Genomic DNA, 26,699 nt, shown 5'->3' with positions numbered 1-26,699 from the left:
AAAGAGGTAGGATAACTGACCATGGGAGTACAAAGTGTCCCAAGGAAAGGAGGTCAGGGAAAGCAGTAGGCTCAGATTCCTACCTGTCTACTTAAATATCTGCAAGGACTTTCTTTATGGAATTCAGACTACACCCCAAGTCATAGATACAGTGCCATCTAATAATATTTATTTTATGTTTAGGATGCTGAACCAATTACCCTCTGAACCCAAAAGCTCATCCAATTTGAAATTTGTGATTTGAAAGATTCTTTTTTTACAGGGCAGTTTCTGTTAAACCTCCAATTTTCCATATGTTAAAGATTGCTCTGGAAACTTGCTCATCATTTATGCCTTGAGTTGGAACAGAATCTAGTTTGTATCGGTGTATTAATATGAGCCAACATTTTGTGCCTTTTGTCAAACCTTGGTTGAAATGAATGCTGTCTTGTGCACTCAGTCTTGATTGTTCACCTTCATCGCTTTACCTTGACTCTCCTTTTCTTTAATATCTACTTCTCTGAAGTGAAAGCAGATGTCACATCTATGGCTAGGTCTGCCAGGGACTGTATACTGGGTGCTGTTACTGACTCCTCCACGGGCATTGATATCTTGCAGGAACTACTTGTCAGAACCAGCACTTAAGATTAATGCAAGAAAAAATGAGTGTAGTTGCAGTACCACATAACAAGGCACACTGCTTAAGATCTACGATAACTATCTTCAAAGACAATTAATTGCCATTCAGTCTTCATGTATCTGTAACAGGTAAACAACTCACAATTAATTTTCATGTGTATATCTTCTAGGACTTAATCAGGCCAGTCATAAAATGCAATGCATCATATGGAATGTACTGCATTACCCTATGCCTCTCAACTGTCCAGATTTTTACAGAATGTCCAGATTTTTGACTGATATTTTGGTCTGTTCTTGATAAGAGTTGATGTCACTAAATAATAAATTACATTTGAGTTTCAGATTTTATATCTTTAAGAAAATAAGTATCTTAAATGATTTTATTGTAACAACATTTTTAATTTATAAGAAGTATAGTTAAAATCTGTCCTTATTTTTGGGTCTGTGTCCTTCCTTTATTTTAAACATTGTCCAGATTTCTTGTGATAGGAGGTTGAGCAGTAAGCTCCACTCACCTTGTGTATGGTAATTTCAGTCTTCCCGTCTTGGCTATGAAAGATCCTGTCCTACTAGACTTTTTCCTCCACAAAAAAGTATTGCTTGTACAAAGCAGATACTCCAAAGTCCTTAACCTTCTTTCCAACATAAAGAAGACCCCTGTAAGAGATAAGTTTCTCACCCAAAGAATTTACTGCCTATGGGACAAACTCCACTTTTTTGGCAAACAATGTAACAAATTGAACTGGTTCAAGTTCTGCTTTAGCAACTGGATCAATGCCCACACATTTGCCTTGGAATAAAGAGTATGAACCTCACTGAGTTGGTAACAAATTCACACACTAAGCTGTCTGGGTTACATGGCTTGGCTCTATATAGTCATCAAGGCCATCAGACTTTTATCAACCTATGAGCCAACATAATAGTATAAATACCACCTCTTGTCTCCTCAAAAAGAGGCTACTAGCCTAGTGGGACTAACCTGATCAACAAAAGGATAACAAAATATAAAAATAAACAATGTATTATGCTTTACCATAAGAAGCATGCCAGATTCTTACTATAGCCACAAGGTGGGAGGTTGGCATAATGGTTAAGGTGTTTACCTTACAAACATAAGGTGCAGGGTTTGATTCTCACATGGGGTAATTGGCTAGGCTGAAAATGGCCCACAAGGGCAGTTAGCCTCTTACTAATCTATGAACCTATCTATAAGCACATTCGACTAGAGAAGTGACAACTGCCTTGCCTTTTTGTAACACCTTCTTAGATGACATCTGCGCAGGAACTTGGTTTAGCATGAATCCATTTGTGAAGAATTGTAATCTTGAATTTATTTTCAGGTCCCTGTCTTCTTTCAGAGCTACAGTCATCAGAGATATGCTCCCATTAAAGTGACTATCAAGCAGGTAAACCAGAGATCCCATCCTAAACAGCACAAAGATTAAACCTTTTCTGTCGGGAATACAAAAAGATGAATCTGCAGTAACATGACTGCCACCATCCTGCTACGTTTTAATAATGTCCAGCATCATTGCTTTCATCTACTATTGTCATTCTTTTGTAGTATTCTTGCTAGTAATAGAAGGGACAGAAATCAATGTGCTATGCATAAGAGAAAGGTGGTATCTCACAGCCCCAAAATGATCTATCTGCTGAGTGGTCTATCCATGGCATTAGCACTAGAGATTATTAAAGATAAAGAAAATGGTAAAAAGGTCACAAACACCAAAACAGCCAACAACAAATAGAAATAAACTGCACAAAACAGCAGTTAAAACTACTCATTGTAGGCAACTCTCTTTGTCATCTAAATGATATGTTCCAGAGGTGTGGCTGTTGATAAGCAATGACATCAATACCAGGAAACTCAAGCTGCACCATTGGAAATTCCATTAGTCACAATGTGGCCACATATTGGGAAAAACATTGCCTGTATCATACAAGAAGATTTCACAAACAGCAGAAACACAAGTAGTGCAGAACCGGTTAGCCCAAGGCTAGAACTAGAAATATAATTTACTGATGAACTAGCAATCTGTATAGCTCACATAAAGCCAGCATAATATGTTGATATGTTGGTAAGTAGCTGGCATAATATGTTGATATGTTGGTAAATAGCAGGCATAATATGTAGGTATGTTGGTAAGTAGCTGACATATTATGCTGGTATCTGGGTAAGTAGCTGGCATGATATGTTGGTAAGTAGCTGGCATAATATTTTGGTATGTTGGTATGTAGCTAGCATAATATGTTGATATGTTGGTAAGTAGTTGGCATATTATGTTGGTATGTTGGTAAGCAGCTGGCATAATATGTTGGTATGTTGGTAAGTAGCTGGCATAATATGTTGATATGTTGGTAAATAGCAGGCATAATATGTAGGTATGTTGGTAAGTAGCTGACATATTATGCTGGTATCTGGGTAAGTAGCTGGCATGATATGTTGGCAAGTAGCTGGCATAATATGTTGGTATGTTGCTAAGTAGCTGGCATAATATGTAGGTATGTTGGTAAGTCACTGGCATAATATGTAGGCATGTTGGTAAGTAGCTGACATATTATGCTGGTATGTGGGTAACTAGCTGGCATGATACATTGGTAAGTAGTTGGCATAATATGTTGGTATGTTGGTAAGTAGCTGGCATAATATATAGGTATGTTGGTAAGTGGCATAATATGCTGGTGTGTTGGTAAGTAGCTGGCATAATATTTTGGTATATTGGTAAGTAGCTGGCATAATATGCTACTATGTTGGTAAGTAATTGGCATGCTGGTATGTTGGTAAGTAGCTGGCATAATATGTTGGTATGTTGGTAAGTAGCTGGCATAATATGTAGGTATGTTGGTAAGTAGCTGGCATAATATGCTGGTGTGTTGGTAAGTAGCTGACATAATATGCTGGTATGTTGGTAAGTAGCTGACATAATATGTTGGTGTGTTGGTAAGTAGCTGGCATAATATGTAGGTATGTTGGTAAGTAGCTGGCATAATATGCTGGTGTGTTGGTAAGTAGCTGACATAATATGCTGGTATGTTGGTAAGTAGCTGACATAATATGTTGGTATGTTGGTAAGTAGCTGGCATAATATGTAGGTATGTTGGTAAGTAGCTGGCATAATATGCTGGTGTGTTGGTAAGTAGCTGACATAATATGCTGGTATGTTGGTAAGTAGCTGACATAATATGTTGGTGTGTTGGTAAGTAGCTGGCATGCTGGTACGTTGGTACGTTGCTGGCATAATATGCTGGTATGTTGATAAGTAGAAGGCATAATATGCTAGTATGTTGGTAAGTAGCTGGCATAATATGTTGGTATGTTGGTAAGTAGCTGACATATTATGCTATGTGGGTAAGTAGCTGGCATAATATGTAGGTATGTTGGTAAGTAGCTGACATATGCTATATTGTGGGTAAGTAGCTGGCATGATATGTTGGTAAGTAGCTGGCATAATATGTTGGTATGTTTGTAAGTAGCTGGCATAATATGTAGGTATGTTAATAAATAGCTGACATAATATGCTGGTGTGTTGGTAAGTAGCTGGCATAATATGTTGGTATGTTGGTAAGTAGCTGGCATATTATGTTGGTATGTGGGTAAGTAGCTGACATAATATGTAGGTATTTTGGTAATTAGCTGACATATTATGCTGGTATGTGGGTAAGTAGCTGGCATGATATGTTGGTAAGTAGCTGGCATAATAGGCTGGTGTGTTGGTAAGTAGCTGGCATAATATGTTGGTAAGTAGCTGGCATAATATATAGGTATGTTGGTATGTAGTTGATATATTATGCTGGTATGTGGGTAAGTAGCTGGCATGATATGTTGGTATGTTGATAAGTAGCTGGCATAATATGTAGGTATGTTGGAAAATAGCTGGCATAATATGCTGTAGTGTTGGTAAGTAGCTGGCATAATATGTTGGTATGTTGGTAAGTAGCTGGCATATTATGTTGGTATGTGGGTAAGTAGCTGGCATAATATGTAGGTATTTTGGTAAGTAGCTGACATATTATGCTGGTATGTGGGTAAGTAGCTGGCATGATATGTTGGTAAGTAGCTGGCATAATATGTAGTTATGTTGGTAAGTAGCTGGCATAATATGTTGGTGTGTTGGTAAGTAGCTGGCATAATATGTTGGTATGTTGGTAAGTAGCTGGCATAATATATAGGTATGTTGGTAAGTAGATGACATATTATGCTGGTATGTGGGTAAGTAGCTGACATGATATGTTGGTATATTGATAAGTAGCTGGCATAATATGTAGGTATCTTAATGAGTAGCTGGCATAATATGCCGGTGTGTTTGTAAGTAGCTGGCACAATATGTTGGTATGTTGCTAAGTAGCTGGCATGTGGATTTTTGAATTAGCTGCAGCCAGTCTTGGTCAAGTCAGGTTGCTCTAGGCATAAGGCATTATGTAATCAAATTAAGATGAAACCTGGGAAGGAACCATTACAGTATTGTCATACAAAGTACCCATAACTTTCATTTACACTCTTAATCTCTGAGGATACAAAATAAGTGAATAAATAAAATGCCATTTTTATTTCCTTAAACATAGTATTAACAGTACAGACACACACCTCTCTGTCTTTCTCTCTCTTTATTTATATATATATATATATATATATATATATATATATATAGATATATCTATAGCTATATTACACATACACACACACACACACACACACACACACACACACACACACACACACACACACACACACACACACACACATGTGTTTGTATATAGGTCTACTATCATTCATCAAAAACACACATCTCCGAAACTCACATCTGGGACACTAACTCTCCAAAATATCACTTTAATGAAACAGCATTCTAATGAAACACAGCTGTATGAAACACTGAAACTACACAAAAATAACCTTAACACACATTTTTGCACATGAGGGGGGGGGTACGCCCCCCACTCATTGTGAAATTATTTATACCAGCTCTGAGATCACACTACAGTGGGGAAAAGGGTAAATTTCATTATCCACACTGTACTGTGAGTGGGTATCATACAGCTGTGTTTCGGTAGTCTGCTGTTTTGTTAAAGTGATGTTTCAAATATGTGTGTTTTCGGTGAATGAAAGTAGACCCTATATATATATATATATATATATATATATATATATATATATATATATATATATATATATTTGTATATGTATATATCCATAGCTATCAATATTTCTATTTATCTATATAGAGTGGCCCGAATGTAGAGATGATATGGGGGTCTGAATGGAGAGATGATAAGTCAATAAGCAAAGGAGAGTAGTATTGCTGGAAATGAATTCATTCTCAAGTCTTGGTGAGTACCTTCACAAGGTGGACCCTGTTTTTTTCACAAAATTTCACCAAGCAAGATAACTCTGATATATAGACTGTATTTTATATAGCATATCTCATGGACAGAAGTAGATTAAAAAATGAAAAAGCTAGCTGGGAGCACAAGACTCAGGATAAAAAAAGTACCCAATCCTGGTATGTGCACTGATGCCATGACTGGAAAAAAATGACATTGCAGAGTCCTCAAGAGATGATAATATTCCTACAACGGGGCTAGGCCAGGCCCAGGGAGATGCCCCCCATTGCAGAAGGAAGTAGCAGTCCACAAAAAAACACAAAAACTGATAGGCCAAAAAATAGCCATAACAACAATAGAGTGGGCTATTGAGGATAAGAAAGAAATTATGTATTATTACTAGTATGCATGAAGCCCAGAATTTCTATACAGAAGATATCCAAAAATTTAAGAGAGAAATTAGAGGAAAGAAAAATATTTGCACAAGAAAAACTGTCAGAAGCTTCAAATAAAAATTGGTGTTCATTAATACAGCAAATTCATGAAAAACATTATATAGACCAAGAAACCTAGGGTGTTTGGAAAAAGAAGCAACTTTGGAAACTAAGGAAGTTTGAAAATATAAATAACAAAATCTAGAGACTTTTGAAAGGTATAAAAAATAAATGCATGCATGGGAAATAAAGAGAGATCTGATGTGCAATATTTATGCAAAGGAGAAAGCTAAATTGATCAACACAAAAAAGGCAGCCCCAAAGATATTTTAAGAGAAATGTAGGCAAAGGCATCCATTTATGGAAAAATTTTCAATAAAAAAATAAGATCACAAAGAGGAAACTTAGAATAAAAGTTTAGTAAAGTAGAAGTAAAAAAAAATGCTGAAGTTATGAAATACTTGCTAAGTGAAGTATTTAGTTTAGAAAGTCTAACACAGGTTAAATCACAACACGATAAAACAAGTCTCTAAAGTAAGTAGAAAAAAGGAGGAAAAGGAGAGATCTGAAGAATAAATATGGACACGGGAAAGAAAAATAAATTTAAAATGGTGCAATATTTATGCAAAGGAGAAAGCAAACCTAATCAATACAAAAAGAGCAGCACCATAGGTATTTGAAGACAAATACAGGCAAAGGCATCTGGACATGGAACATTTTTAAAATACATAAAAATAAAAAAAAACAATGAGGAAAAGTAGAAATGAGGATTAGTAATGGAGAAGTTAAAGAAATAGAAACTGAGGTTATGGAGTACCTGCAAAGTAAAAGATTTAGTCTAGAAAATCTAACTCAGAAAACATCACATATGGATAGAGCAATGGATCTCCAAATTAAGGAGGAACCAGTGAAGTGGGAAACATCTGATCAGTTGCCATATGAAGATAATTTGGTGCCTTTTATAGGAAATAAGTACAAAAGTTCAGTTGAAGTTGAAGAGAATGTGGCACAGGAAGATGCTGTGGAACTTTCTATAGAATGCCCACAGGAAATGGAGAACAAAGAATGTGCTCTCAGTTTAGAAGAAAAACATCGAAGAGAAGGGTTGCTTGATTTAATAGAAATGGACAGACATACTAAGATCAGTGAAAGAAATAAACCACAGAAAGTCAATAAAACCCAAAAAGTTAGAAGTTTGATAAAACAAATGAACACAGTAATAAGGACTGTCCATAGAGATTCATGTGATGTAAAAGTAGTAAATATTATTTGTCCAGGTTCCCTTCAATAAACACACATCACACCAAATGACATTTGATGACCTTTATTAAATTTCCATAAACATTGCCCAACTGATAATTTCATTTATTAATCACGGCATAAACATCCATATACAGTTAACTTAGGGCAGCGTGACCCCGCTCACCCTGACTAATTAAACAGCATCCTTACCTCCTCTCACTTACTTTTACTTATCAAGCAGCCTCCAACCACTCACTTGAATTTCCCAACATCTATATAATAGCTTACTTATCAAGCAGCATTCAACCACTCACTTGAATTTCCCCAACTCACTGAAATAACCATACAACCAAACAAGCACCTCCACCTGCTTAACTATACTTGGCAAGCAGCATCCAACCTTTCACTTGGATTTCCCAACTCATTGAAATGAACCTCCAACATCAGAGGGGGAACAGAATAGGGACAGGTCTGGCCCTCTTCTCTGCCTCCCAAGATCACACCATCCCCAATGCTCTAATCAGGGAGGGAGGGTGGGTACCAAGTTCATGCCAAAATGTGATACCTTACCCAGTTACACTCTCACAAAACTTATTAAGCCCCTGCCTACACCTACCTCATTTCCTTCCAATCATCCTACTTTCCTATTTAACCCTCCTCCCCAATTAGCTGCTATCCTTATTCTGCTGAAACCCACTACTATTTCAATCTACACCCCCCCCCCATCTGAAGATGTCCCTGGACAAATTGTTCTGTTACCAAACCTCATATATTACTCTGCAGCTAAATTAATAACAGATAAAAGTCTTACCATAAAAACACAGAGTAGTAAGGGAAAGGAAGGAGAGAAATAGAATGCCATCATGGAAGTATCGAATAGAGAAAACTATAGAGCAATTAAGACAAGAAGTGTCACTGTTAAAAGAGTATAGAACAGGGAACAGATCAATCAACATACTCAGAAAGATAGAAGTGATAAAGGCAATGCACAGTATCAGAACAAATCAGGATCTATCTTGTACTATCACAAATAATAAACTAAAAATAGCACAGGCCGAAAAAGTTAGAAGATATGCAGATAAATATAAAGGAAAAGTACAAAATAACCAATTTATCGATGACCCAGAAAAGTTTTATAGAGAATTGGGAAACAAGGCAACTGGAATTGAAATGTCACCAAAAAAAAAAAAAAGAATAGAGACATTTTGAAGATCATAATAAAGAGGCTAAATGGATATAAAAGGTAACCGGATGAATAAGAAGTTCAAATCTGCAGTATATGAAATGAGATGAAGTAACAGCCAGAGAGATTGAAATAAAAGTTAAGAAAAGCTCCTAATTGGAAAACCCCAGGTCCAGATGTAGTACCTTACTTCTGGCTAAAACTATTAACATCATTGCATGAAGATTTAGCCACAAGTAAGATCTATTTATATGAGGACCCTGAACAGATACTAGCCTGGTTAACAACAGGAAAAACAATACTCTTACTTAAGAGTGAAATAAACTTGTAAAACTGATAACAGGCTCCACGAAAGGTACACTTCCACTTTATTCACCACTTCATTAAAAAAATCAAATAACAGAAATAAAAAGCAGGTTATACTAAGCGCTTTCACCCCGCAATTCTTAGGGCATCCTCAGAGTATAAAAACATACCAAATGCACTGCAGTTTATGTACTTGTTAGGTGTTGAGACTAACACCCATAATTGATAGATTAATTAGTTAATGAACTCAAAGTTACCTTGGTTAGTCAATCACTTTCATAAAGCAATTTAAAGAAACATCTAAAATCCATCACTATAATTCTTAAAATTTGTAAACTTTCAATCAAATATATTATTGGTATAAATATAAATTATACATATAAATATAAATACAAATGTTGATTAACAATTAAAAATTATGTACTAATAAATTGAACTAAAATCTAGATAGTACATTATATTTAATGTTACTTAAAACATATGTTAAAAAGTATATTTAAAACGTAATTAATAAAAAAAACATTCTATAGATTAAAACAGTATTTATGGACACAGAAAAAATCAAAAATGTGTATATATTCATATAGTGATTATATAACGTATGCAATACTTGATGTCTATTCAACATACTTAAAAGTATAAATAAGATGTTGTACTATATACAAAATGATCTCCATTTAAGGATACTTGAGATGGAGATGTTTCCATTTAAACCAGGTGTTGTACCCGCATTTAACCTAAGTTGCCATAAACATTCCTTTGTCAAAAGTAGGTTATCACAATCTCCTCCTTTGTCATATTGATTAGGAATACGATCAATAACAAAAAATAAAAATTTGTTAAAATTGACACATTTAGTACTGTGTATGTATAAAGCATTAGTTGTCTTTTTATTCTTAATGTCCCTATAATGTTCTGATATACGGTCTTTTAGCCTTCTATTTGTTTTTCCCACATAGTAGGCTGTACACGAAATACATGTAGCAAGATAGATAACTCTTTTGGTATTACGATTCACATAGCCTGAACACTGTAATGATCTTGAATAATTGTGGACAATAGTGTAAGGGCCATCATTAATAAATTTACAGCTCCTACAAAAAACACACTTACTCATTTTAGATATACAAATTTTTTTCTTATGTTCACTACCTTCCATAATTCCTTTTAAGTTCCTTCCTCTACTGTAAGTTATTTTCGGATTTTGTCCTAATATTTCCTTACAATCACCGCTATTTGAAAAAACACTGGACCAAGTGTCATATAATGTCCTCACTATAGTACCAGATAATTCATTATATGGAAGAATAAATGTATCATAAAACTGATTATCAGTATCAGTTTTTTTGTTTTCGTTGGGTAGCCCATATCTAATAATAGGTTTGAAAGTAGTATTTCTTTTATTTATCACTTCATCTTTAATAGTGTTAATAAGATTTAATGGATACCCCCTATCCAAAAACATTCCTATGATTTTCTCTGTTTCTTTCTCAAAATTGTTATCTTCACTAATAATACGTGACAACCTCACCATCTGGCCTTTCACCAAATTCTTTTTCTGAAATTGTGGATGGCAACTAGTGTAATGCAAGTATGAATTAGAGTATGTCCCCTTCCTATAAATGTTGGATTCCACTATGTTGTTTTTTAAATACATCCCTATGTCTAAATAGTCACATCTCTCCTCATGTATCTTCATTGTAAAACTCAAAAAACTTGTTGATGTGTTTAGATAATTCATAAATTCCATAATTTCATCTTTTGTCCCTTTCCAGAACATTAATATATCATCAAGGTACCTAACATAAAACACTATTTTTGTCCAAAAATTGGATGGAAAAACTATATCTTTCTCCCACTGTGCTAAAACTAAATTTGCATAAGTGGGGGCACATCTTGCCCCCATTGCCACTCCAGTGAGCTGTTTAAAGTAGTCACCTTCCATGTAAAAATAGTTGTTGTTAAGGACCATTTCCATCATTTCAATAAATAATTTCTTCTTAACAGTGTGATATTCACAATAATCGTTAATTAGTTTTTCAAACATATCTAGCCCTTCCTTGTGGGGTATCACTGAAAATAAATTTATTACATCTACTGTAACCATTAAAAAGTCACCATTATGTTTTGTAGTATTGAATTCTCTTATTCTGTCCAAACAGTCCCATGAATCCTTTATAATATGAGGAAACTTTTTTAATATATCTTTACAATGATGGTCCACATATTTGGCCATAGCCTCTAGTTTAGAACCTCTAGCGGAGACTATAGGTCTAAAAGGAGGATTTGCAACACTCTTGTGAGTTTTTGGTATCCCAAATATGGATGGAACTAATGGCTGTTCTACTAATAAATACTCGTACTCACTTTTATCTATTATACCTTCCATCCAATATTCATAAAGCAACCAATCTATTTTGGTATATGCTTTGTTCATCTCAAATTTGTTCACCTTTTCAAAGGTTTTTTCTTTGTTCAACATATCTGACATCTTCATCACATAGTCTATTTTTGTCATAATAACCACCCCACCCCCCTTGTCCGGCTTCATAACTCTGTATTTGTCTCCCTCTGTAAGTTCCTTTAAACATAATCTTTCAGTACTGTTAAGATTGTCTTCTTCAAAATGTGTTGTCTTTAATATTCTACGGAACTGATTTTCACACAAGCTCTCAAATACATGTATAATCAGGTTGTGGGGTGGTATAAATGTACTACTTCTTTTTAATGTCAACCTCTGTACATCCATGTTCAAATTCTTCTTTTGACATGCAAAATATATTTTCAAGCTCAATAGTCTAGTATATAACCTAAGGTTTACCAATAACCTAGCAATATCTAGTCTAAAATGTGGAACAAAAGTGAAACCTTTTTTAAGAAGAGAAAAAAAAACACTGTTAAACTCCATAGCTGTGTAATTGTATATCACAAAGCCTCCATCTACATTGATTATATCTGATTGCTTATCAATTACACTATCAGATGTTGAATCCTCACTTATAATGTTAATAGTCTCAAAATCATTGTGCGTCTCTGTTGAACAGTTGCCTGTTTGTGTACTTAAATTTTTACAATCTAAATGTCTATTTGAATCTTCTACATTTAAAACTTTCAATGATAAGTATTCTTCCTGTATGTTGTGTTCCCCCTTCTGTAGGTGTGCACGGTTATTCAAGATCATTACAGTGTCCAGGCTATGTGAATTGTAATACCAAAAGAGTTATCTATCTTGCTACATGTATTTCGTGTACAGCCTACTATGTGGGAAAAACAAATAGAAGGCTAAAAGACCATATATCAGAACATTATAGGGACATTAAGAATAAAAAGACAACTAATGCTTTATACATACACAGTACTAAATGTGTCAATTTTAACAAATTTTTATTTTTTGTTATTGATCGTATTCCTAATCAATATGAAAAAGGAGGAGATTGTGATAACCTACTTTTGACAAAGGAATGTTTATGGCAACTTAGGTAAAATGCGGGTACAGCACCTGGTTTAAATGGAAACATCTCCATCTCAAGTATCCTTAAATGGAGATCATTTTGTATATAGTACAACATCTTATTTATATTTTTAAGTATGTTGAACAGACATCAAGTATTGCATACGTTATATAATCACTATATGAATATATACACATTTTTGATTTTTTCTGTGTCCATAAATACTGTTTTAACCTATAGAATGTTTTTTTATTAATTACGTTTTAAATATACTTTTTAACATATGTTTTAAGTAATATTAAATACAATGTACTATCTAGATTTTAGTTCAATTTATTAGTACATAATTTTTAATTGTTAATCAACATTTATATTTATATTTATATGTATAATTTATATTTATACCAATAATATATTTGATTGAAAGTTTACAAATTTTAAGAATTATAGTGATGGATTTTAGATGTTTCTTTAAATTGCTTTATGAAAGTGATTGACTAACCAAGGTAACTTTGAGTTCATTAACTAATTAATCCATCAATTATGGGCGTTAGTCTCAACACCTAACAAGTACATAAACTACAGTGCATTTGGTATGTTTTTATACTCTGAGGATGCCCTAAGAATTGCGGGGTGAAAGCGCTTAGTATAACCTGCTTTTTATTTCTGTTATTTGATTTTTTTAATGAAGTGGTGAATAAAGTGGAAGTGTACCTTTCGTGGAGCCTGTTATCAGTTTTACTTAAGAGTGAACCTGCAAGCTATCTTAAAAACTATAGTCTAAAAACCTGCTTTCTGACTGCATATAAACTATACACTGGAATTGCTGCTAACAGAGTTTATACTCAATCATGGCAATAGAACAAAAGGGTAATAAAAGGACGCCATATGGAACAAAGGATCATTTGTTATTAAATAAAGTCATAATAGAGAACTGTAAAAAGGGGAAGAATCTAACTATGACATGGAAAGACTACAAAAAAGGATTTGACAGAATCTCATATTCATGGATAAACAAGTGCTTAAAAATGTATACGGTTCACCTTACACTGATTGATTACATTACAGCAACCAAAAAAACATGGCAAACCACTTTGCAGTTAAGCAGTGATAAAGAAAAGATTATTATCCCAGGAATAAACATTTAAAAGGGGATATTCCAGAGTGACTCTTTGTCAGTTACTCTTGTTTTGCCCTTAACCCATAAAACTGTCTGCTTAACAGATTAAGTCATGGTTAAAATTTGGCTCCCAGAAAACAATGTATAAAGATGTCTCATCTTCTTTTTGTAGATGATTTAAAACTGTATAGTTCATCAAATGTAGAACTGAAAGCACAACTGTAAGTGGTCAAAACTCTTTCAGATGATATAAGAATCTCATTTGGTCTGATAAATGTGTTACCTTTAAAGTAGGAAAGCTGTAGCACCAAGAAAACATCAGTTTGGGGCAGGTTATTATTATCAATCAAATTTTTCTCACTTTCTACATGGGGTCGGTGTGTTGTGTTAACTGTTGCCATCTCTCTCTATTTAATGCCATACTCCTGCCTTCTTCGACACTCATGCCTGAGTGTCACATATCTTCTTTCACACAGTCCATCCATCCCTTTGCTGGATGTCCTCATTTCCTCTTATGTTCTTCCTGTCTGTCCCAAATCTTCTTTACCAGACTGTCTTCTCATTTTTTGCATATGTGTCTGAATCACTCTAATCTCTTCTCTTTGACCTTTTCTGCAACTGGAGCTACTTTGGCTTCTGCTCTTCTGTTCTCATTTCTTTATCTGTCCCACATTGTGCATCCCACCACCCTTCTCAGGCATTGTATTTCCATCCCCTCTAGCTTCATCATCTATTGTGTCTTTACTGCCCAGGTGTCTGTACCATAGAGTAGCACTGGTCACACCACTGTCTTGTACACCTTACCTTTTAGCTTCTTTAGCCTTTTTCTTAACTACAGCCACTCTGATTCTAGCTTTGACCTCTTCATTCAGACTTCCTTTCTTCTTGACCACCCCTCACAGATGCTTGAAGCTATTTACCTGTTACACTATCGTCCCTACTATCTCAATTCCCAGCTTCATCTGATTTCCTCAATTTGCTGCCATTACCACTGGCTTATCTGTGCTTAGTGACATCCCATATGCTTTCAGTTTTGCATTCCATTCCCCAATCCTTTGCTGAAGTTTTTTCTCAGAGTATGCCTGTAATGTCACATTGTCTGCATACAACAACTTTACTGATATGTCCTGTGCAAACTGTTTGCTAATATAAGCAACAACAAAAGGTAGAGTTCAGGAACACCAAAGCAACACAACAGGACCAGTATAAACCAAGTTTATTAGCTTCCTCTCTCTCTAGCACCTCGGCCACAGTAAGCCTTCAAGGAGTAAAGTATCAGATACATAAAGCAATATATATAATCACATCAATTAACTAATAAAATAATTATACAATTAATTAATAAAATTCATGTGAATTCATTGGTTTAAATCACACTTCTCCAACAACATTCTGTATTCAAACCTCTAGGCAATAAAGTGCCATATTTCAAAATAAAAACAGTTTCCTTTTTTAAAAGTAGTTTTGTTACAATAGATGTATCAGATTCAAAAATAGCTACCTGTTGTATATACTGCTAGATAGAGGAAGATTGGACTCTTGCCTCAGAGATATTCAAGATAAAGTAAATACATTAGAAAAGAAAATTATAGATCAAAAAATGTACAAAATCCAAAGAGATTTACGGGACTTTGAGAAAGGGAATGTGTATTTGTATAGAGCCAATCAACGTTCACGCTCTTCGGTTCAACCATCCAATCGTTTGAATGAAAATGGACACAGACTTGCTAGTACTTCCAGTGTGGTTACACCCAATCAATTACCAGATAGGCTGACTCATGATTTGGAAGTTAATGACTACCCAGAGTTGCCTTCGCCGGGTAATCACCATTTTTTTCCCGAACAGTTTCGGAATGCAGGCAACTATGGCCAACAATGGAAAAGAGGCTTTGGGGAACAAGACTATCAAAAAAACGGGCCTCAACGCCAATGGAGAGACAACAAAAGAACTAAATGGTATTGATTACTGTTCATCAAATAATAGTGTGATAAACCTATCTGGTTGCTATGTATCTGAAAATCTTTTATCTGTTTTGAATTGTGGTTTAAAGTATGTGCCGACTGTGTTACCTAAAATATATGAATGTAAAATGGATTTATACAGATTTATCAGAAAGCTGCATTTATGGTATTATTTTAAATTCCTTTTGTGTAATAACAATATGGCAAATATTAGCGTTAATGCAAATAGTGTGGAATGTGTGGATTCAGATACTAGTGACTCCTTTATTTCATGTGTTAGTGAGCCTTGTGAACAGAGGTGCATAGATACTTCTGACATAAATATAGAAAGCAAATATATGCCTCCTTTTTGTCATGATGGCATTAAGAAATTTCATGCCATGGTAGAATTTGATATGAATTATGTGTTAAAGAATTTTGATGTGAAGGAAGTTGAATATAACCTTTCTAAAGTAGAATGGTTAGAATTAATGAAATTTTCTAAACAGGCAGATCTAATTATTAAGCCTTCTGACTAAGGCAACAAAATAGTAATAATGCACCATACACAATATTTACACATGTGTTGGGATTTATTAGGTGATAATTCTGTTTACTGTATAGTCCAAGGGGATGACATAGAAAAAGCAAAAGAAAAATATATTAGGTTAATTCAGAAAGGCTTACGCCTAGGTTATTGGACTGATACTGATGTTGACAAAAAACTTAGTTTAACAGATACAGGTCCTGCTTATTTTTACTGTCTCCCCAAAATCCATAAGAATTGTGATAAACCTCCAGGTAGACCAATTGTATCAGCTAGAAAATATTTTTTACATAATCTTGGAGTTGTATTACATTGGGTATTACTAAAGGAAGCAGTTTGTCTTCCTTCTTATATTAAAGATTCTTTTGATTTTTTTTGGAAAAAATAAAATCGGTCACATGGAATAAAAACATGTATTGGATTACATTAGACATTAAAAGTCTTTATACTAATATCCAACACAAATTTGGTTTAGAAGCATTGTTTAAAAGTATGGGAGATCTGCCTTTCACACATTATATACTGGATCTTGTTCAATTTTGCTTAGAAAATAATTATTTTTGTTTTGATGATATGATTTTTCATCAGAAACAAGGAACAGCAATGGGTGCCCCTTTTGCACCGATGTATGCAAACATTTTTATGGGCCTAGTTGAAAAAGAATGTATTTATAATAATGTATTTGTACAGAAGTATGTAAAGTTGTATTATAGATACATTGATGATTTAATATTTTTGTGTGAACATGGTAATAATCATATACAGAATTTTGTACATGAAATTCAAAAGAATAGATTTAATATTTTTTTTGATGGGCTACAATATGGACAGACAATTAATTTTTTTTATATTAAATTACAAGGTATAGATGGTCAACCTGTGTTAACTAGCATATATAGGAAATTTGGGGTGCCTCATGATTTTTTGAAAGCGACTAGTTGTCATCCTGCACATATTATTAAAGCTCTACCATACGGTGAATTTTTAAGAATTTCACGGTTATGTAACAATGAGGCTATGTTTTGGAAGGAAATTCAATTAACTAAAAATATGTTTATGAGAAGGAAATATGATGTTAGACTATTGGATGCTGACATTCAATGGGTTGTCAAATTGAGACAGGATACACAGCATATTTATAAACACAGAGGAAGCAGGCATATGATAAATAGAGAAACTAATTCTGAAGAGAATTTGTTTGTAGTTTCAACTTATAATACCTGCAGTAATAAGATAAAAAAATGTATATTACATTTTTGGGAATTTCTATATAATTTTGAAGAATTAAATAAGCTTATGACAAAAATTTATTTTTTTCTTATAAAAAAGGTAGAAGCATCAAGGATATGACAGTACATACAAAGTTTTCTAGACCAGGAACCAAGATATCCTATCAATTGTCCAGTATGGGCACATTCCCATGTGGGAAATGTAGTGGTTGTCCATATATACATAGAATTTTTTCTAATATTAATGTTGTAAATTTTTATCCGGATGGGATATATAATTGCAGAACTAGTAGGGTAATTTATGCTATCAAATGTGGATGTAACAAGTTTTATATTGGGCAAACTAAAAGAATGTTTAAGTTGAGGCTTCTTGAACATTTAAGAGATATAAGAAATAATAAAATAGAGAGCCCTTTAGCTCAACATTTTTATGAACACCATAGTGGGAATAGTGATAGTTTAAAAGCCACTATTTTACAACAGGTAGCTATTTTTGAATCTGATACATCTATTGTAACAAAACTACTTTTAAAAAAGGAAACTGTTTTTATTTTGAAATATGGCACTTTATTGCCTAGAGGTTTGAATACAGAATGTTGTTGGAGAAGTGTGATTTAAACCAATGAATTCACATGAATTTTATTAATTAATTGTATAATTATTTTATTAGTTAATTGATGTGATTATATATATTGCTTTTTGTATCTGATTACTCCTTGAAGGCTTACTGTGGCCGAGGCGCTAGAGAGAGAGAGGAAGCTAATAAACTTGATTTATACTGGTCCTGTTGTGTTGCTTTGTTTGCTAATATAGTCCATCACCAGTATGAACAGCAGTGGGCTCAGAGCTGAATTCTGGTGTACACCCATTTCCACCTGGAACCCCTCTGTGAGGCCAAACACTTTTCAAACTTGAGTCATTGGGTCCTTGTTCATAGCCTGACATAATTCTAACAATGTTTCTGGGACTTTGAACCATCACAGTACTGCCCAGATAAGCTTTTTTGGGACCTTGTCATATGTTTTCTCCAAGTCTAGGAATGCCCAGTTGGACTCTTTACTCATCTCTATCTTCTTCTCAACTATATGTCTTACTGCAAATATTAGGTCAGTTGTGCTGCATCCTGATATGAATCCGAACTGCTCATCTCCCACCTTACATTCTACTCCTCTGTGTATCCATTTATCAATGACCCTTTCCAGAACTTTCATGCAATGTGACAAGAGTTTGATGCCTCGGTACTGCACACTGTTGTGGATGTCCCCTTTGTTCTTGTACAATGGCACGAGTATGCTTATTCTCCAATCATCTGGGATATGTATTTCTCTCCACACTGCTATGAATACCCTCAGGAACCATTTGTTCCCTATTTCACCCAGTATCTTTATCATATCTGCTGTGACCTCATCTGAGCCTGTTGCTTTTCTGACTTGTTTTCCTTAATGCTATTCTTACTTCTTCTAGGGTGGACAGTTATGTGATACAAAAGAACTTGAGCAAGAGGGAGTGTATAAATATTTGGTAATTGATGAAGGATCAACAGAAAAATGTGAACAAATGCAAATAAATCTTAGTAAGGAATATTTGAGAAGACTAGAATTAGTACTGAAAACAGCATTGACATCTAGGTGCAAAGTCAAGCTATAAACCAATTTGCTCTTCCTGTCCTAACTTACAAGTTTGGAGTGACTGACTGGCCCCAAAAGATGTTGGATAGGTTGGACAGGAAAACAAGAAAAATGTTTCATGCTCATCAAATGATTTCAGTACATGCTAAGATTAGATATTCCCTGTTCTGAAAAAGGTATGGACCTGTTCAAAAATGATTACATTTATAGAGCTGCAACTGTGGGACTGTATGCATATCTGCTGACCTCACAAGACCCAAACATAGTAAAAGTTTTGAAACATGAGGGGAATATGTCTAGATGACTCCCCTACTTAATTTAGCAGAAGCATATCGGCATCAAGCGGGAATAGAAACCAAAGCGGAAGTGGATAAAAATCAGGAAGCAACTGAATGTGCCAAAACACAAAAGAAAGAAGTAAAGGTGAAGGATCAGATGAGAAGGCAAGAAATGAGCAAAATGCATAAATAAAGTTGCCAGTATGAAAAACGCTTGGGACAACCTCATGTTGATCAGGATTGAATGCAGGAATGGTTAAGGAGAGGTGAATTTAAGCAAAAAGACAAAAGGTTAATATTGGTGGCCCATGATAGTGGACTGCATATACGCTGGTTTACAGAGTCCATTGAACATGTGGGAGAAACAGAGAAATGTAGGTTTTGTAAAACAGAATTGGAAACAGTCACACATCTTGTTGCTGGTTGTGATATACTAATGGCAGAAGTACTGTATACTGAAATACATAATAATGGGGCAAGACTGTTGCACTGGAGAATTGTGCAAACATTATAATATTGAAGTAGCTGAAATCACTGGAAAAATGTGCCACAAAGCATCATAGAAAATGATGAAGTTTATATCACATGGAATCATCCATTACCAAGAGTTCAAAAAATAGATGCAAGAAAACCAGATAGAGTATTCCATGAAAAGAAGACAAAAGTAGCATTGATCATGAAATTGCTACACCCAGTGACTACAGTGTCTTATGTACAGAGACACAAAGTCATAAAATCTCAGGATTTGCAACTAGAAATGAGGACAATGTGGAAGAAATATACCAAAACAGTTCCAGTAGTAGTAGGAGCAACAGGTCTTATAAAAAAATAATTTATAATCATACTTAACGTATGTTTGAGTAGAAGTATATATGGGATAAAGCATTTAGGAGCTGCCTCTGTTCATTAGCAGTAGAGGGAGTACTCCTCAGGTAAACGTTCTGTTTACCAAGTTGGCCTGAAAATGGACAGGGATGAACTTTGTTTTATGTGGATGGGGAGTCTAGTCCACAGCAGTGGTATCCTCTGCAAAACATACCTGTCCCTTCAAACTATTCTGTTGATGTTGCAGAACAGGTTTAGATCTCTAGACTGAGTATTTCTAATGTAATTTGACTACCTGATGTGGAGCAAATCCATCAGAAAGATTGGAGTATGTACTGTATGCCAGACACAGTTCACCTTTTTGCAGTCTGGAGGATACCAAGTATAGTGACAATGCTCTGAGTTGGTCCATGTAGGACATACTGTTTAGGCCTTGTGTCCTTAAGGTATCTCTGTGGGCATTCCAGTTGTATGGGTCTGGACAGATGCAAGCCAAAGGAGTCATTATATTCAATGACTGGTCTAATGGCAATCTGAGTGTCATTACTGTCATTGTCATTGTCAATGAGGGCTGAGTAAAAGGCAGGACAATGACATCCCTAGATCTAGGCACAATCTCTTTGTTTATAAGCTGTGAAGTATGTTGGGATTTTCTACACCAGTACACATGTTGGTCAAAAGTTAGGTCACTGTCTGCATAAGTTCCCAAATCCCAAACAACTGGGTCAGCTCTTAGGGGAGTATTGTCAATGTGGTAGTTACCAGGGGTAGTTGACTTCTCAAAGGATAAAATAATGCATTCTTTGGCATTTAGTTTCAGACCATGATTTTGATACCAGTTATTTATTTGAGGCAAATCTTCCTGCAGGATGGCTAAAGCATTTGTGTGGACTGCTCCTAGCTTACAGTCATTGTCATACTTAGCCAGAGCTGTTTGTTATTGGCTTTTACTTAAGAAAACTAGATGTCAAACTGGAGAGGTCCCATTACAGAACCCTGAGGGACTCCACTGTTGAATAGTCTCTTTGTGGAGGTAACTTCCACTATTTTGACTAGTTGCATCCTATCTGGGTGCCAGCTGACAATCCAGTGGGTGACATAGGGGGTTTATTCCCAGTTTATTTAGCTTTTCTACTATGCCTTAGTGAGGAATTGTGTCAGAAGTATTGGACAGGTCAAGTTATGCTGTGTGTGCCATTTTGCCTTCGTTCACTGCGTTGGTGACCTTTGTAAAAAATCTACCAGTTAAGTGCGAATGACCTGCTCTTGATGAATCCATACTGAGACCAGTCCTGTGTTTGGAGGGTCCTTATTTTTTGATTGATTGATTTTGTGATAAGTCTTTCCTTGGCCTTGCATATGAGGCTAGTCAGACTCATGGGTCTCTAATTGCCTTGATCTGTGGAACGTCCTCCCTTATGCAGTGTAATTACTATAGATTTTCTCTATTCACTTGGTACAAAGCCTGTTTGGAGGCTGAGATTGAACAGTGTTGTTATGGGTATGGCTTAATTGTACTTTATTCTGATTAAGATGCATCTAGGGTTATTGTTAGGACTCATCAATGCAGTATTTTTAGCTTTTGATAGCACTTTTAGGACTTGGTCTTGTGTGATAGCTGGAAGTGAGCCAGTTTCAGGTATATATTGAGGGACGCATGCAGGAAGTGAGAGCTAAGTTTATCAGCCATTAGGTTCACTATATCTTCAGCCTTCACAGTCAGCTCAGCACATTGCTCATTGTGCTTTTTTGTCAAAATTCTGTTTATTTGTATTTTTGTCTTGATACATAATTAACAAAGAAATCAAGACAATTGTGAACAGTCATATTGAAACAGACGAATGAGTATTGCATAATACAAGCAACACTGTGTAAAAATAACACACAAAACTATGTACAACCATGCTAAATGCCCAAACAAGTAAGCAAAACTAATAAACATTATTCATTGTAATCAGAGAATAACCATAACAATTTTAATGCCCAAGTATTCTATAATTAGAAACATAAAGATAAAAAAATATTAAAGTAAGAATGAATAGTTTGCAAGCCCATCTCAAGGATCAAGAAAATGAAGCATAACATGTTATTGCAGAATATGGTCAAGCAATATATTCCAGTAATCGAGAAACTGAGGATGTAATTTTCAGCTATACATTAAGTACTTACGGGCCATTAAATATTTGATAACCATTTGTTTAAAACCTTTCCATGTAAGAATGGATTTGTCTTTCCAATTCAGGGTGATATGATATTTAATAAGGGTAAATAGAGTGATTAAGATATGTTCATAGTCTTGATAAACTTATGGGGGAATATGTAAAATGGCAAATTTCCAGGAGAGGGTGGACTTCATATTGCCCATTTTTTGTAGTTTAAACTTTAATGAGCACTAAAGCTTGTAAGAGCATTTACATCTCAAAAAAATTGAACTAAATCAGCCTTCTGGTTATCACAATATTTACAGAATGAGGAAGTTGAGGAATGAAATTTGTTTAGTAGAGCCAGGAAGAGATATGCATTATTTAGAATCATGAGTTGTGTATAGCAAAGTTGTTTAAATGGGATAGATTTTGATGTTAACTGGATAGATCAGGTTATGTGATTAGCTGAAACTGTAGGATCTAGATCAGACCAGTAATTGGAGGAAAGCACATAATTTTGGTATCTAATTGAAATTATAAGTTTGTATGAATTTGAAATCATATTTTTCTTCATTAACGGTAGGTTCTACAGCATTTTACTTGAGTTTATACCTGTCATATCCAGAGTGAGATCCTCCAAAAATGTAGCGCACATATCTCTAATTTGTTTCCAAATGATGGTATAACTTTTAGGAAGGTCCAACAATAGTCATATCTATGTGACAGATTGGTTCTTAAAAGAATAAATGTCTAATAAGCTTTTCACTTTGAGGCAAGGAAAGGTATTTAGGTTTAACATTTTATTGTTAAGTTTAAAATTAGGATTTAGGTGCAATGGTTGCAGAGTATTGAAGGTGCTGGATAAATTTAACATTTCAAAAAGTTTTTGCAAGTTAATCATTTTATTTTTTAAGGATATGTGTAGTTTGAGGTTCTTCATATTCTCTTTATTAAGGAAGGAGAGAGATTTTGTATTAAAATTCAGAGATTTAATACAGTTATAAAATAGTTCTACCCAGGTCTGGGCCCATGTCTTCCTGTCCGGATTATAATCAGAGATAGTATTCTGTTAGAGTTGATTATGTAATAATATAGCTTAAAATCAAGGAGGCCAAGACCCCCTTTATTTTTAGGGTATACCGTTTTTTATAAGCAATTCTTATTGATTTAGATGACTATATAAATTTGGAGACTGAAGAATGTAACATTTTAAAAAATATATATTATGTACTAATATATTGGCAGTATTAAGGAGATATAGAATTCTTGGCAAGATGTTCATATTAACAATGACCAATTTTCCCAAAAGAGAAAGTTGGAGTTTATCCCATCTAAGGAGGTCCTATTGGAGCGATTCCCATAATTTTGTAATATTATATTAATAGAATAGTTTTGAATCTTGTTGAAAAGATATTCCTAAATATTTTAAGGAGTGACTTACCTTAATGTCCATAGTTAAGGGGTAGATAACTAAATGGCAGGATTGGTTAAATGGAAAAATTAAAAGATTTTTGTAGGTTTAATTTATAATTTGAGAGTTTCAAGAAGGTATCTATAGAGTTCCAAATTTTTAGTGTGTCAGAGTTGGGTAATCTAAAGTGTAAGTTAAGGTCATCCCCAAAAGCAGATAAAGCAATCTTAGTATTGTATAAAATCAGTATATTGTGAAAAGTTTTCTGAATAATAAGAAAGAATAGGGGTTCAATGTATAAATTAAATAGGTATGGAGACACTGGGCATCTCTGTCTAGTATCATTTTTAATATCAATCCTGGAAAAAAATGGTCTTGGTAATTTGCAAATATGTGTGAGCTTTAGAGTAAAATGTTCTTACGGATTGGGTAAAGTCTAAAGGTATACCAATTTGAGGTAGGACTGAAAATAAGAAGTCAATGTTTAATCTATCAAAATCTTTGGAATTACCTATTTCAAAATCAAATAATGGGGTATGATTTTGATTTAATAGTTATCATGGCCTCCAGGGTCAGTGTATTATTACATGTTTGTCTATGTTGCATGAATCCAGATTGATTGGATGATAAAATATAAGAGATACGACGTTTAAGCCTATTTGCCAAGAGTGAAGCAACATTTTTCATATCCAGATTAACTGAAGAAATAGGTCTACCTTTCCAAGGGTTTTGGGGATCTGTATTTTATTTAAGAATGAAAATTGTTTTAGAAGCATTCACATGTATATCAGTAATGTTATTATTTTAATATAGTTGAATAGTAACAAAATGAGTTTTGAAATTTTCTGAGTAAAAGCTTTGTAGAATTCTTCTATCAGTATCAGTCCTTTTGGACCTGGAGCTTTGTTAGGTTTAAGATTATTTATTACCATAATTATTTCTTGTTGGGTAAATGGAGAAAATGATGGGCAGGATTCACGAAGCCTCCGTGTAAGAGATACAAGGCTTACACGGAGGCTGCAGTTAAACGGTGTGACATCAGCATGTCATGCATATGCATGAGGGCATGCTGAATCACACCTAAGGCTAACATGGTCCATGGAAGACAGTAGGGGCGTGTCCGTAGGCCGAGCCCTGCAAGCGGAAATGCCCCCAGAAGAGTAAAAGTGCCCAAAGTAAACCCCCACGACAGAGTACAAGGAAATGTGAATAAATACAACACAACACATGCCCCCACAGACTATGAACATAAAATTATATAAATAAACATGTTATATATTTTTTTAATTGTAAAGATGTTTGCCCGTGAGTGCGCTTGTTTGCGCGGGCATGCCGGTAGCTTAGCCACAGTTAGCAGTCAGTAGAAAAGCATATAAGAACTAAATATGCAAAGCAAGCCAAGAAGCAGTAGTGTAGCAGTAGAGACGTCGGCTGAAAAGCAAGCAGTCATGGTTTGAGCCCCCACAACATCAATTTCTATTTTTAGTGAAATAACCGCGAAACAAGTCCCTGACATATATGTACACATATAAAATTATATTTTATATAAAATGTAATGAAATAGGCCATATATTTTGAAGAAATGTGAGATAACAAAATAATAAAAAATGCCAGATGTGCCCATAGCTGAGCAATACTTTAACAAGTTGAGTGCATCTGCCCGTAAATGAGCAGTGGTTTAACAGGTGCAAAATGAGTGCCCGTACGTGAGCAATGGTTCAACAGGTGCAAAATGAGTGCCCGTAGGTGAGCAATGGTTCAACAGGTGCAAAATGAGTGCCCATAGGTGAGCCGTGGTTTAACACGCTGAAACTGTGTGCCCCTAGCTGAGATGAGCGTAATATGCATGCTGACAGCCAAATGAAGTGTAAACCAGCGTAACCCATTTGCACTGAGCTGCGCACTGCACAAACAAGCTAAACGACAGGCAACATTGAGCAAGCTGTAACAAAACAGCCTTTACACAGACACACCCCCTAGCCTGTCTAGACAGTCATAAAATATAAAAAGCAGTGGCTAGGTTTGAACCCAGGATACCATGCACCATAGTCAAGGTACTGAATCACTAAGCCATGACAGCTACACTTAGAAATGCAGTAATAGCAAATATATAGGCATGAATAGGAAGAGGAGCATGACAAAGCAGGTTTTGTGAAGCTGATACAATTCCAAAATGGCCAATCACAGATAAGTGCGGGGAAAAATGGCATATATAAGCCCCATAGGCAGGAATACACAGCATAACCGATTGTAGAACTAACTTGCAGCCAGAATGTCAGGAGTAGGTGAGGGTAGTTGCTTCCGAGCACAGAGGTGGGGCATTGAGGAGTCCAGATATATGGTCTGGCTCCTTGTCCACAATCATGAGGCCAAACTCATGCAGGGCCAGGTCCTGTGGGGAGCATATAGGGCTGAGGCGTGGGACCGGTTGGCTCATGATCTCACCAGTGCCACATGGATTCCAAGGACTGGTGAGCAAGTCCGTCACCACCATGCGGACCTGAAGAGACGTAAGCAGGACCAACAGAACCTTTGGATCCAGGAGGCCCGGCAAATGCCCAATGCCCCACTACTGAGTAAGTTACATTTAATTATGTATGTAAGAAATTAACCTAGCTGATATTATGGAGATGTGTATTCCAATATTACTTTATTTATATTACAGATGCAGGTGTCTGCTCTGCGAACCGCAGAGCCTATGGCAATAGGCTGGTGTGGTTGCACCACCAGGCAGGTCAGTAATCCTCTCCCTGTAACTGTAAATAAATATAAAAGTATGACAGTTAGCAAAAGAGTGTAGTGTAGTCACTAAGTAATAAAATGTGCAAGTAACAGTGTAAGAGTGTTTGCAAGTATTGCTTGATTACAAAAGTGTGTTGCAGTCTGTAATCCAAACAGAAAAATAAAAATGTCTGCAATAAAGTCTGAAATAAAGATGCCCCACCTGTAATATAATAGTACACAACCTGCAGCAGGCTGAAAAGTACAGCTGCAGAAGATGAGCAAATCACATGTGTGA

The sequence above is a fragment of the Protopterus annectens genome, chromosome 3.part1 (genome assembly GCF_019279795.1).
Source record: "Protopterus annectens isolate FY-2018-M chromosome 3.part1, PAN1.0, whole genome shotgun sequence".
In the NCBI taxonomy this organism is placed as follows: domain Eukaryota; kingdom Metazoa; phylum Chordata; order Ceratodontiformes; family Protopteridae; genus Protopterus; species Protopterus annectens.
Note: the sequence above shows the minus strand (reverse complement) of the source record.